The 13410-nt window shown below is 41.4% G+C and overlaps 1 protein-coding gene across 2 annotated transcripts in view; it reads right to left on the bottom strand.

The window, feature by feature from the left end:
* ST6GAL1 (ST6 beta-galactoside alpha-2,6-sialyltransferase 1) overlaps nt 1-13410 on the bottom strand; it is a 151510-nt gene that overhangs the window by 62395 nt on the left and 75705 nt on the right. Inside the window, exon 1 of one of the 2 annotated variants that reach the window (XM_027538547.1) lies at nt 10220-10449. The exons of the other annotated variant lie outside the window; for it this stretch is intronic. The gene's annotated coding sequence lies outside the window, so the exon portion shown is untranslated. Of the gene's footprint in view, nt 1-10219; nt 10450-13410 lie in introns of those variants that run through there. 2 annotated transcript variants of the gene reach the window in all.

Here is a 13410-nt window from a genome sequence, read left to right on the forward strand (position 1 = left end):
ATAGGCTACCCCCTCCAGTATTGTTGGGCTTCCCTTGTGGCTCAGCTGGTAAAGAATCCGCCTGCAATGTGGGAGACCTGGGTTTGATCCCTGGGTTGGGAAGATCCCCTGGAGAAGGCAAAGGCTACCCACTCCAGTATTCTGGCCTGGAGAATTCCATGGACTGTATAGTCCGTGGGGTCACAAAGAATCTGACACAACTGAGTGACTTTCACTTTGTGAGCTATGGCTCCCAAAGAGACCAGACTGCTAGTCTGTGTTAAGGAAAATTTATACCCAATGATGAATTTCTTTTAATAGACTTACAAATGCCTACAGCTCCATATTCATGAGATCAACAGAGCACACAGATCACTTAAGTTGCTCAGGACACAGATCGCTTAAGCCTGACTGCACAAATTGGGGGAACTGTGCTCTGGTAGCTCTGGTGCCCGACGTCCTTATCCATCAAATGAGAGCAGAACACCTCACCTTAGGACTACTATCAATAAATGAGAACTTGGTAAGAAAGATGAAGATGATGTGGAGCATTTCCAAAGATCTCCAGAGAACTCTCATGTGAATGTCAAGTCTACTAGTCTACTGTTTGAACATTTTATACAAGAGGAAACCAAGGCTGGAGGAGATCATATGATTGGTCCAAGAATGTCTGGCTCTAAGCCCAGGGTGCTTCCCTCCCTAGAAGCCAATAGCAAGTCATCAAAAAAGTGCCAAACCCTGCATGCTGACTCGGTCATAGAATGTGACTTAGGAAGATGGAGGGGTAGAAGAGAAGGTCACAGAAGGGAGAGGGGTGCTCTTGGGCTTCCCACTCTCCCTCTAACCCCGCCCCCCACCAGTGCTTGCCTGGGGGTGCCAGAACTGTGAGCTTACCTTTGATCACATCTGTTCAGATCAATCAATTCAACCAAAACACTGGTAACTGTGAGCTCAGAACAGTAGCCCAGAGGTAACTGGTACTTACTCTTTTTGCCCTCAAGATGCTAATCATCCTAAATGCCATGAGAAGTCAAAGACAAAATATTTAATGCACTGTCTACTTTGCTCCTCTCACTAGAGAGTGAGCACCTGAACCATCTAGTTACCTCTGTGTTGCCAAAGCCTGTGGCCCAGTTACCTCTGGGTCAGGGCCTGTGGGTCATCTTCCTTTACCAAATAAGTGAGTGTTTTCTTCTGGAAAAGAAGGTGTTCAAGGATCTTAGCCCAGGAGGAGGGATTCAAATCCAGCCTGGGATCAAAGAAGCCTAGGCGGATGGGAAAGACCCGTGGGATGGGAGGGAAATGGCCTGGAGGTGGGCAAGGGCAGGGTGCTGGGCACAGAGAGGCTCAAGTCTGCCCAGGCAGGGAGACAAAGCTGAGCGTCGGGAGGTGAAGCTGAAAGGGAGCTTCAAGCCTCACAGTGAGGCACAGCAACAGGTAGGAGAGTCTGGCTTTCACCAGAGGTGCAGTGGACAGCAGATCAAGAGCTTCAGAGCAGGGAAGGGAGCTACCGAGCTGACATGGTGCTGTGCCAGTTCAGCCATGTGGGGGAGCAGGTGGCGGGGGCAGACCTGCCCATCCCCAAAACCCTCTTCTCCACTCCCTGAGAGTACGTGACCAATAAACAAATAGTAGTCACTGCTTCTTGGGCAACTATTACAGGCCAGGCACTGTGACAAGTACTTGATTAAAGATCAAAACAATGCTATAATTGTCTAATTTATTTTACAAATGAGGCTGTGGATTTCTCCACAATCACTCTGCTATAAAGAGACAGAGCCAGAATCCCAACTCAGGTTTGATTCAGGGTCCAGAGGTCAAGCCAACCCAGGTGCACCCCACTCCCTACCCACCCCCACACTCATAAGATGAGGATCAGGACTAAGATGGTGAAGGCCCACACACAAGGCGCCACTTGGAAGAGTGGAGCCAAATTTCCTGCAAACCCAGCCTTGGAGTCAGACAAATCTGGATCCTAGCTTCATCGGCTATCAGTATGACCCTGGCAAATTACATGAATGCGCTGGGTGTCAGCTTCCTTATCTGTAAAATGTGTACAAAACCACCTACCTCACAGAGTTGCTATAAGGTTAGAAGAAAGGATCCTACCATGCCTTGGAACATGGCAGGTGCTTAATAAATGGCACCTTGTGAACCTGAGCCTGCCAGGAGCAGAAGGCTTATCTACTGAGGATGGAGCAAGTCTTCATTTCTGAGAAGAGATGAATGTTCCAGGAGTACATGACTCAATATTTGCCTGGTTAAATCTGGGAACTAGATGACCATCTCAACAAAATCAACATAGCCACTTTCAGTGTTAACCATTTCAAACACTGATCCAAAGCAATGAGAACCAGAATCTGGAACTCTCAAAGGAGTTAGAGACAAGGAGCTGTTACTGGGGGGGCCAAACTCATGAAAAAGCCTGATATCATGGTATACATGTGAGGACCCCCAGTCCTCAGATCAAATCTCTGTGTATCCTTGAAAGTCACTCATCCTCTCTGACCCTCTGTTTCCTTATGCTCAAAGGGGCTTAATAATCCTTACTTCACAGGGTTGTGGTGGAAACACTAGGGAAATAATAGAGGAGAAGGAACCTTAAGGCTCCAAGACAATGGCAGGAGTTCTCCACCTCTATAAAGCAATAGGAAATAAAGTTTTTGCTTCATCAAGCACCCTTCCATTTGAAAGAGGAAAAAGAAATGCTTGCTATTTGACAAACGTTTACTGAAGACACCAATAGTTTATTCTACTAAAGGATCGTCTAGCTATGAATTGGGGTGAATAACTGGTATAAGAATCATTTTTTCAATGATCATCAAAATGCAAACACAAAATCACTCAATTATCTCAGAGCATGGACATACCTGAGAGTCTTCTGCAGACAAACAACTAGCGAAGCTCTGCCCAAACAGCCCCACAGGAGTTGGCTGGCTCACTGCCCAAGACAGGAGAAGTCGGTAGACCCAAATTCTCACAAGAAAGCCTGCTGACTTTGCCTCTGAATTTTCCTTCAACTTAGAAAATAAGCCAAACTTACTCCATCTCCCAGCTCCACCCTTTGGTCTTTTGCAAGTAGACTGTGTCCAGGGAAGAAAATGGGAAACCAATGAGGTGATTCCAGAGCAAAACTGGGCTAGGCTGATAGCACCAGGGCCTGGGCACCCAGCTTTGATTTCAGGAGAAGTATTTCTCATTTGGGGGCTTTCCAGGTGGCACCAGTGGTAAAGAACCCACCTGTTAATGCAGGAGACATAAGAGACACAGGTTCAATCCTTAGGTTAGGAAGATTCCCCTGAAGGACAGCATGACAATCCACTCCAGTATTCTTGCCTGGAGAATCCAGGGACAGAGAAGCCCAGCAAGCTACAGTCCATAAGGTCGCACAGAGTCAGACACAACTGAAGCAGCTTAGCATGCATGCACACACATTTCTCATTTGGTATTCAAAAGACCTAAAGAGTAACCCCCACCCTCCGCCACCATTACAAAGCAGTAAATAGAAGAATATGTCAGGTTGTCTCTTGAGCTGTGAGACAGGTTATTCAGAGTCCCAGGCCCCAACTCTGTCTCAGCCGCTCTTAACCTCTAGGTGTGGAGCAAGAATATGTCCAATTTAGAAATTCTGGGCCTGGGCAGAGAGGGAGCAGTAGGAAGGTGAGCGGTCAGGGAGGGACAGTGAATTTAGTCTGAGACCCCAGCTTGGCTGGGCTGCCCTGAAAAGAGCAGATTCCTACTCTGAATTTGGCTCCAAAGAAGAAGGGGAGACACTGCCAAAGAAACCCACCTGAAGTTCAACATGATCCGGAGCTGAGGTTTGAAAGGTGCATTCCCACAGAATCAGATAAATACATTAGGTGTTGGCATTCACTCCCCAGGATTAATTTCCTGGCTCGGGATAGCTGCCTCTGTCACTGAGCAGTGACTGGAAGAGTGCTGTGTGAGGAGGTTGTAAAGAACGAACGGTAAACAGCAAACACGAGCAGCAGTCCCCGCAGGGCCGTCCCAGGCAGGAGAGCTGGCTCTGGATTCCTGCTGCCTCTGCACACCAGGTAGTGCTTTTGTGTCCTGAACTGCAGCCTCATAAAGCTACCATCTTCAGACTGACCGCTGCACACCAGGTTATTTCCCTATAAATCTCTATCACCTCACCCTTACAGAGGCCAGTGACACTGCTCTATTTCTTCAGTGGAAAAATCTGAGGCTTCGAGAGCTGAAGGCTGTACAAAGTCTGTAGCTAGAAGTTGCAGAAAGGATTTGAACCCAGGGCTCTTTGTCTGCATTTGCTTCTCATCCCCAAAGGGAGGAATGAGGAGGGGCTGTAAATCTTTTTCCTTCTACTTGTCTCCCTTGCTTTCTCCCTACAAGGATGGGGACCAATCCAGTGGCAGGTTGAGGGTTCAGTGTTATTGAAAATTCAAAGAAATATACATTAAAATAACAAGATGCCACCTTCTCCCTATCAAATTAATAGCAGTTTTAAAACAATTATCCTGCAATAAAAATTAATTTAAAAAAAAACCACAGAAACACAAAAAATAACCCCCAAACCCAGTAAATATAAACAAATAAACACAAACATAAATAAATGATAAAACTTTAATACCATCAAATATCTAGCCAGAAGTTCAAATACGTGTGTTTGTTTATAAAGCTGATTTTTTTTAAGAGTTTGTTTGAATTAAGGTCCAAATAAAGTCCAGTTGTTGTAAAAAAAATTACTAGCAGTTAAAAATATATATAATATAGAGCTGAAAGAGCACTCTCATGTGTCTCTTGAACAAAAATAACATGGAACATCTCTTCTGAAGGGCAATTTGGCAAAATGTATCAAAGCATTAAAAATGCCCATTCTCTTTTAACTCAGTAATTACATCTCCGAAAAGGAAATAATCAGAAAAGCTGTCTGATCCAATCTCAGCCCACACACAACCTGAAACAGCCTCAATTCACAACAATAATAGGAGAATCTACTTTTATGGAATGTCTGCAGGACAGGGAGTGATTAAACAAATAAAATCACATTTATGAAGACTTCTTAAAGCTTTCTAATTTACAAAACACATTTAGAAAACTAGAAAGTAGCATGGGCTTCCCTGGTGGCTCAGATAGTAAAGAATCCAACAATGCAAAAGACCTGTGGTTCAACCCCTGGGTGGGGAAGATTCCCTGGAGGAGGGAATGGCTACCCACTCCAGTATTCTTGCCTGGAAAACCCTATGGGCAGAGGAGGATGGTGGTCTACAATCCATGGGGTCACAAAGAGTCAGACACGGCTGAGAATGTAATATAATGAGCCACCATGTACTCCTTACCCAGCATCAACAATTACTGATTTAATGCAAGTTTCATTTCTTTGACATAAGAAGCCAATCCTCCATCTTGACTATTTTAAGAAAATCTCAGACATTGTATCATTGCATCCATTATGTCACTATGGATCTCTAAAAAGCACTCTTTTTATAAATATAACCAAATCATCATTATCAAACAAAAAAATTTAGATTAGTTCTCTCAACAAAATAGTAATGGATTCATAATATAATGCAAACTGATAAAGAATATTATAAAACTCTAAAATCTTAGTTGAAAGAGAGAAAAAGCGGGAGAAGAAGAAAAGGAAAGGGAGAAATTATTCACAAAGGAAAATGACTTGCAGGAAATAAATTCAAAATATTGCCAGTAATCTATAATTACCCTTGTGTCATGGGAGTAGATTATTTTTGCTCAATTTTTTATTTCATATTTTTGAGTGTATTTTCACTGCTGGAGAGTCTACTATGTTGGATATTTATTATTTCTCCTGCTCTTCTTTTATTGCTCACATTCAAATTTTCTCTCCAATATGATTTAAAATGAGTTTCCTGGATCTCCTACATCTGAGGATATTTTGTCTTCAAACATGAAGGATTTTTTTCTACATATAAAATTCTGAGTTGACAGCTTTGTTTTTCCACTGCTTCAAAGATGTTGTTCCACTGTCTTTGATCTACATGGATTTAGATGAGAACTCTGCAGTACTTGAATAGGTTTCCCTTTCATATAATGTATCATCTTTCTCTGGCTGCTGTCAATATTTTTTTTTAATTTTGTTTTCAGCAGTTTAATTATGATGTGACTGAGTAGTTGTCATTTGCGTTTACTCTGTTTGGGACTCACTGTGATTCCGTGTGTGCTGTGTGCTCAGTTACATCCGACTCTTTGCAACCCCATGAACTGTAGTCAGCCAGGCTCCTCTGTCCATAGGATTTTCTAGGCAAGAATACTTGTGTGTTGCCATTTCCTTCTCCAGGGGATCTTCCCCACCCAGGAATCACACCTGTGTCTCCTGCAGGTTTTTGCAGGCAGAGTCCTTACCACTGAGCCACCAGGGAAGCCCCTATGCTAACCATACAGAGCTGTTTTGAAGAAGTGAAACATAACAAACCTACAGCATTTAGCACAGTCCTTGGCCCATGGCAAATACTGAGAAAATGTCAATCAGTGCATTATCTATGCATATTGACTTTGATCTCATGTTACAGATACAGATGTTGAAGCATGGCATAGTTTAGTGACCTGACCAAAATTACACAACTGGATAAATGAAAAAGCTGGTATCAAAATTCACATTCACTCAACGATGGATACAAAAAAGAGAACAATACAAAACCAGATGCAAGATAAGTATATGTCCAGAATTAGAACATAAAGAAAATGCTGGAAATATCATTAGAGAGAAAACTTAGATTAGTCTGGAGCAGGGTTTCTCAAACTTGGCACCACTGACATTCGTGGCTAGATAATTCCCTGGTGGCTCAGTGGTAAAGAATCCATTTGCCTATACAGGAGACACAGGTTCAATCCCTGGGTCAGGAATATCTGCTGGAGGAGGAAATGGCAACCCACTCCAGTATTCTGGCCTGGAGAATCCTATGGACAGAGGAATCTGATGAGCTACAATTCATGGGATTGATTGCAAAGAGTCAGACATGACTGAGCAACTGAGCACATACACACACACACACAGTACCATAAGACTCTATCCATTTGTTTCCAATAAAAAATATATTTACAAACATATTTTAAGTGTTGTATAATTTCTATTGCTCTATATTCAAGATCACTGACTTCTTTCTCTGTCATCTCTATTTTGTCACTGAGCCCATCTAGTGGATTCATTCCCTCAGATGTTGTCTCTTCAACAGTTCTACAATTTCCATCTGGTTATTTTGCATAGTTTCCATTTTTCTGCTGAAAACCTCTCCTTTCATGTCTTTCAAGAGTGGAGTATGGTTTTAACAGCTACTTTAAATCTTTGAGAATTCTACCATCTGAGATATCATAGGGTCAACACCTGTTGAAAATCTTCCCCTCTTTGTTCAGCTTTTCCTGGTCCTTTTCATAGTGAGTAAATTTGGATTGTATCCTGGACTTTTGAATGTTAGGTCATGAGACTCTAAACTCTGTTAAATTCTTCTGAAAAAAACGTTGATATTTCCGTTTATTTGTTTTAGCAGGCGTTTAGCCCACTTTGGTTCAAATAGAACATTCTCCCTCATCTTTAATGACCGGTATCTCTGACGTCAATTTAATTTTCAAAGCCTTTCCTGTGCCAAATGAGTATGCCAGTCACATAGGCAACTCAAGGGTATATCTGGGACTCAGATAGTGGTTAATACCACAGATTAAGTTCTCAAAACTTTTGCTACGCTTCATAGGATCCATCCCACATCTTGTAGTGCACCTTGTAGAATGCCCAGGACTTGTGCCAAACCATACACAGAGTGGGTCCCCCTTTCAGCTCTTTCTTCTCAGGAATTTCCCTGGAGTCTCTGGCTTTCATTGGCTCATTTTCCTGGTTCCTCTGGCTGGAAAGATGGGGTTATCTCAGAGTTCTAGCCTCCCAAACAACTACACAATCCCACATAGCAAGGGTCATTATTTAGGTTTTGATTACAGTATCCTATCTGCCTTTTCCAAGTTTTCATGTAGTTGGTTCTTGCATTCTATCCAATTTTTTGTTATAAATAGTGGTGAGGAGAAGTTATAGCTGGATTATTTCATCTTGGCTGGTATTCTGCCCTTTGTTCTCAGAATTTTTTATTTCTCAAAATTTCACCCATCTCTCAAAGCTCCGTTAAAATATCACTCCCATGCAAGAAGTCATCCTTCTTCTCTTACCTGGAAAAACATTCTCCTTCCTCTGAATTAGGGAAGATTCAGATTCAGCAATATTGAGAATCAAGCTGAAAGCCAAATCTTTTCACTGACTATCTTTGTTCAAACATCTGGATTCAATGAAATCAAACCTAACTAAGAAGCATCATAGTGGTTAAGAGATTGGACTTCACTTAAATTCAAGCTCTGCTAACTGCTAGCTATGGGACCTTAGGCACATCACTTACTTTTATGTATATACATCAGTTTTCTCATCTGTGAAATGGAAAAAATAATTACCGCATAGAATTGTTGTGAACATTAAGTGAGATAATAGTTGTAAAGCACCTAAAAAAATACCATGTTGTAAGTGTAAGTGATTATTATCAATTTCTCACAGTTACCATATCTTCACTCTGCAGATGAGAGAACACTGCAGTGGGAATAAGAAAGGACAGGGCTTACTCTATTCCCTGCTCTTACTATGTCCTGAAATGACTATAATTTTTGCTTTAGTAAAAACTGTAGGAGCTCAATTTGTGTATTTATGTGGATCTTCAGAGAAGCATGTGACAGGGTGGGAGATGAGATGCATGAGATGGGTTGGGAGATCTGGGTTCCAAGATCAGGTCTCCTCTGGGTCTGTGTTTTCTGTTGTAAACCATCGCTGCATAGAATAAGCTGGTCTACCTCCTTGTAGCTGATAGCAATCTTGAGAAAAAGCAAATGTTATAGGGTCATTTCTAGGTTTACCATCAAAATGCGTTCCTGAAACACAGAGAAAAAATTCCCAATTTCTTAAGCTGTCTTGTAGACCTTTTGTGTTTTTTTTGCTGCTATCTATAATCTCATCTCTGAGATTCTAGCTGCACTGACCTAACTAAGGCTCACCTAGTCCACCTTACTGATTCCCAGTTATACCAGGGCCCTCCTGATGTTTGAGCTCAAACATCCCTCCTTACCATCTTGTCAACATGTAAATGTTTCTTCTTTCATCCAAACTGCTCAAAGACATCTGTGAGGGTCTCCCAGACTCTCTGGGACTCTGTTTGCTCAGTCCCTCTCTCTCCTTTGTGTCCCTCAGCTCACACTCTAGCAGCACTTTGGGATGGCTGGTAATCACTTATTTTACAGGTCCTTCTCTCCCACACTATACCAGTGTTTTTCAAAATACATATTATTTTACATTAATGAGTCAAAAACAATTTAAAACATCACTCGGCTTATAAAATAGAGCAAACTAGATTTGAAAGTATCAAAATTCACTGCATGTAATAACCGTGCTTCATGAAACTTTTATCTGAAATAGATCATTAGCAACGTGGCTATAGATGGATGACAAATAATGAACTCTCATGGACCCATGACTCAGATTCAATAATTATTAACGATGTCCAATCTTATTTTGTTTATATTTCTACCTACTCCTGTACCCCCTAGCTAATTTTTAAACAAATCCCAAATAGCATGACATTCATTTGTAAATATTTCAGTATGTATTTCTAAAAAATAAAAACTTTTTAAAAACACAACTATAATACCATAAACTACATTCCTTCTTGTTGGTGACAGTCCAAAAAGTTTGTAAAACTTTAAGTTCCCCAGGGGAGAAGCTCCCTCATTTATCTCTACATTTGCAGGACCTGGCACTCAGTAACGGAGGGAAGAGGAGGAGAAGAGAGAAAGGACAGAAACTGAAAAGGCTGGAAAAGGAAACTTAAAGGAAGAGAGTCAAGTCTTTTAGATTTGAATCAACTTCTACTGAAGTTCTCAAAAGAAAAAGAAACAAAACACTCAGTAGATTAAGTTCCTCAACTTTAAATGATTCTTGGGTAATTAAGGCTTCTGTGCTTGCTGTTTCCCTCTGGGGTGCGGCACATGATTGGGCAAGGTATGCACTGCGTACAGTGCTCACATTCTAGCTGCGGTGGGGCACCGGGATCTTTCACAAAAGACAACGCGCTTAATGGGCCGATGGCGAGCCTGTCCTTCCTCTGCGCTCCGGCGACTTACAGTTACCTTGGTCCACCTTTCCCCCTCTGCTGCGTTCTCCCCTGCCTTCTACGCTGTCCACAGAGGCCAGAGGCCGAAGACTCACCATAAAGCCAGACGCCTTTGCCGTGCGTTCTCAATAAAAGTCCACGTTGACAAACATAGACTGTGGTATCAGGAGCAGACCCTCTCTCTTAGGAAAGCCCTGAGTTCGGACAGCCTGGGACTGCCATGGTCACCTGCCAGTCACAGGACTCTCAGATAATATCCCTGAGGCCCAATTTCCTTATATGATATTAGGAATAATAATAGCTCTGCTGTCTCTGAGAGCCCTTGTCAGTCCAAAGGAAGGAAATGCTTTAGCAATGGTAAAGCAGCACACAGATGAAAAGGATGTTTTAGTGATGATTTATGGTTACCTCCAGAACAACAGTTCCTAAACATCACTGCTGTCTGACAAATCGGGAATTACATTTCTTGCAAAACACTATGCATTCTTTAAAAGTATGAATACACAAATAATTGGAAAATATATCTTATACACAATTTATAATAACAAAACATCAAATGCCAAGAAGCAAATTAAAGATAGCCAAGACTTCTCACTGAAAAACTATAAAATTGTTCTTACTGAGAGAAGTTAAGGAAGACTTAAAGAAACGGGAACATATATCATGTTTATGAATTGAAAGGTTTAGTTTTGTTTAAATGTTTGTTTTCCCCCAAACAGACCGTGATGATAAATTTAATGTGTTAGTTGGACCGCAGGTGCCCAGATATTTGGTCAAACGTTACTCCAGGTAAGTCTGTAAGAGTATCGATAAGATAAACACGCAAAAGTTCTATTAGTTTTGTTTCTCTGAAGGCTCGACTATTGCATTGATCTATAGCTTCAGTGCATTCTCAATCAAAATCCCAACAGGCAATTTGTAGAAATTAACAAGATAACTAAAAATTTATTAAAAAAAAATACAGAGAACTTAAAAAACAGAATTAAAAAAAAAAAAAACACATAAATTACTATATGTGGCTGAGTCCCTTCACTGTTCATCTGAAACTATCACAACACTGTTAATAGGCTTCACCCCAATACAAAATAAAAAGGGTTTTAAAAAGGTAAATTACCAGACTTGTTATAAAACCACAGTAATCAAGACAGTGATTAAGTAAGGACAAATAGATCAATGAAAAAGAACAGAATCCAAAAGTAACAGTAACTTAATTTTTTTTTTAACAGTAACATTTTTCTTTTTTTTTACAGTGCTATCAGTGAAATTCAGTCGAGAAAGAAAGGTCTTCTTAATAAATTGCTCTGGAGTATCTGGACATCTATATAGGGAAAAAATGAATCTTGAATTGTTCTTCACACTCTATCTCAATAATTAATGTGAAGCAGATCCTAGACCTATATGTGAAAAATCAAGATACAGACTTTCTAGGAGAAAACATATTAGAGTATCTTCATGATCTTGGGGTAGGAGAAGATTCTTAGACCAGACACAAAAGGCACTAATAATAAAAGAGAAAATGACAAGAACTTCAACACATTTAAAGGCCAAGTTATTTAAAAGCAGTCCTAATGATTAGTTTCAGTTTTTAGTGTGAGAAACACTACATTCAGGCTTGGAAGCCACTGTCCCAGAATAAACACATACAGCCAAGATGTTTCAGGACCTTTTACACAATGTTGCCTCATATCTCACCAATGTGGTAGGCCCACGGTTAGGAAACATCTAAGAAAACAAGTTTTTTGTCACCAGGAGGTCAGAGTATCACTAGGAGATAGATTCACTCAGTCTACTCATAATACACAGTTCCAACCTGCAATCCAAAAAGTCACGCAGGCAAAGAAGAGAGCAGGCTGGACCGTATTCAACACCATGATGGCATGAAACAGAAGAAAATCTAAAAGCATCTGGTCAAACTGTCCTCATCCCATTTTCATAGACGGAAAAACTGACGTCCACTGCCACCGAGAGAGCTACATGATCACTTTATGACAGAGCCAAAGTGGAACTCAGATTTCTTGGCTCCCTGACAAATTCTCCTTCTATCACCAAGTTGTTATTATGCTCCCGGCTTCAGGGTCTGGCCAGGTTTCTCAGAAGATGTCTCACAATCGTCCTACAGATGTAAGTACCTAAGCCAGCATTTGTGAAGCTCTCAGTATATTGTCCAACATACAGGAGGTGCTCAGTAAAGAATTCTATTACTGAGTTAGATTCAACTTCCCAGATGAGCAGTGATAATGCAGAAGGCCCCGAAGCCAACATTTGAATAGCAAAGACTCATTTCATACCAAGATTATTCCTCCACCTGCCAGGCACCCCATGCCACCAGTGACTACCATCCAAGGAAAGCCAGAGAGACCCTGGTCCTTCTCAAACCTATAGGGCATGAGGATTAAAGAAGAAAACACTTCTCCTTTCTGCTGATATGCCCAGGTTCCAGGTTTTACCCCCAAAATCAGAAGGCTACAAATTGGACATGAACACACAACAGAACTATCCTCACTTCAAACCCTCAGCAAGGGTGAATGGAACAGATGGGAGCTGGCAAGATGTTGATAGAGAAACACGGCTTAGAGGCAAGAAACAGCTGGGATGAGGGAATACCGATGCCTCACAGGGCACAAGGAAGTACACACAAAGGGAAATCTTTGCGTTTTCCAAACGTAAATATTATTGTTTTTCTTTTCCTCAGCCCACTTGCTTCACTTTGCAGATGCACCTCTCACTACTTGACACACACCTTCTAACTTCACATGCAGGTTTTTGCAAGTTTCTCCATTCAGCCAATATATACTGATGGAGTGCTAATGTTGCTCAGGACCAGAGCTAGGCAATGAGAACATGAGGGTGACTGTGGAGGACTCTGACTCCGGAGGGAGAGAAACGGGTAAGTAAGAATAACAGCCACAGAGCATGTGCCACGTGGAGAAGTCACCACACAGTGTGTGTGCTTTGAGGAGCCTGAGGATCAACTTCACATTTGAGTAACTCAGACATGAACTAAAGAGATTCCTGATGAAAGACAAAGAGGAGAATGAAAAAGCTGGCTTAAAACTCAACGTTCAAAAAACTAAGGTCATGGCATCTGGTTTCATCACTTCATGGCAAATAGGTGGGAAAGTGAAAGACTTTATTTTCTTGGGCTCCAAAATCACTGCAGGTGGACTGCAAGGAGATCAAATCAGTCAATCATAAAGGAAATCAGTCCTGAATATTCACTGAAAGGACTGACACTGAAGCTCCAATACTTTGGCCACTTAATGTGAAGAGCTGACTCTGATGCTGG

The sequence above is a fragment of the Bos indicus x Bos taurus genome, chromosome 1 (genome assembly GCF_003369695.1).
Source record: "Bos indicus x Bos taurus breed Angus x Brahman F1 hybrid chromosome 1, Bos_hybrid_MaternalHap_v2.0, whole genome shotgun sequence".
NCBI classification, from domain to species: domain Eukaryota; kingdom Metazoa; phylum Chordata; class Mammalia; order Artiodactyla; family Bovidae; genus Bos; species Bos indicus x Bos taurus.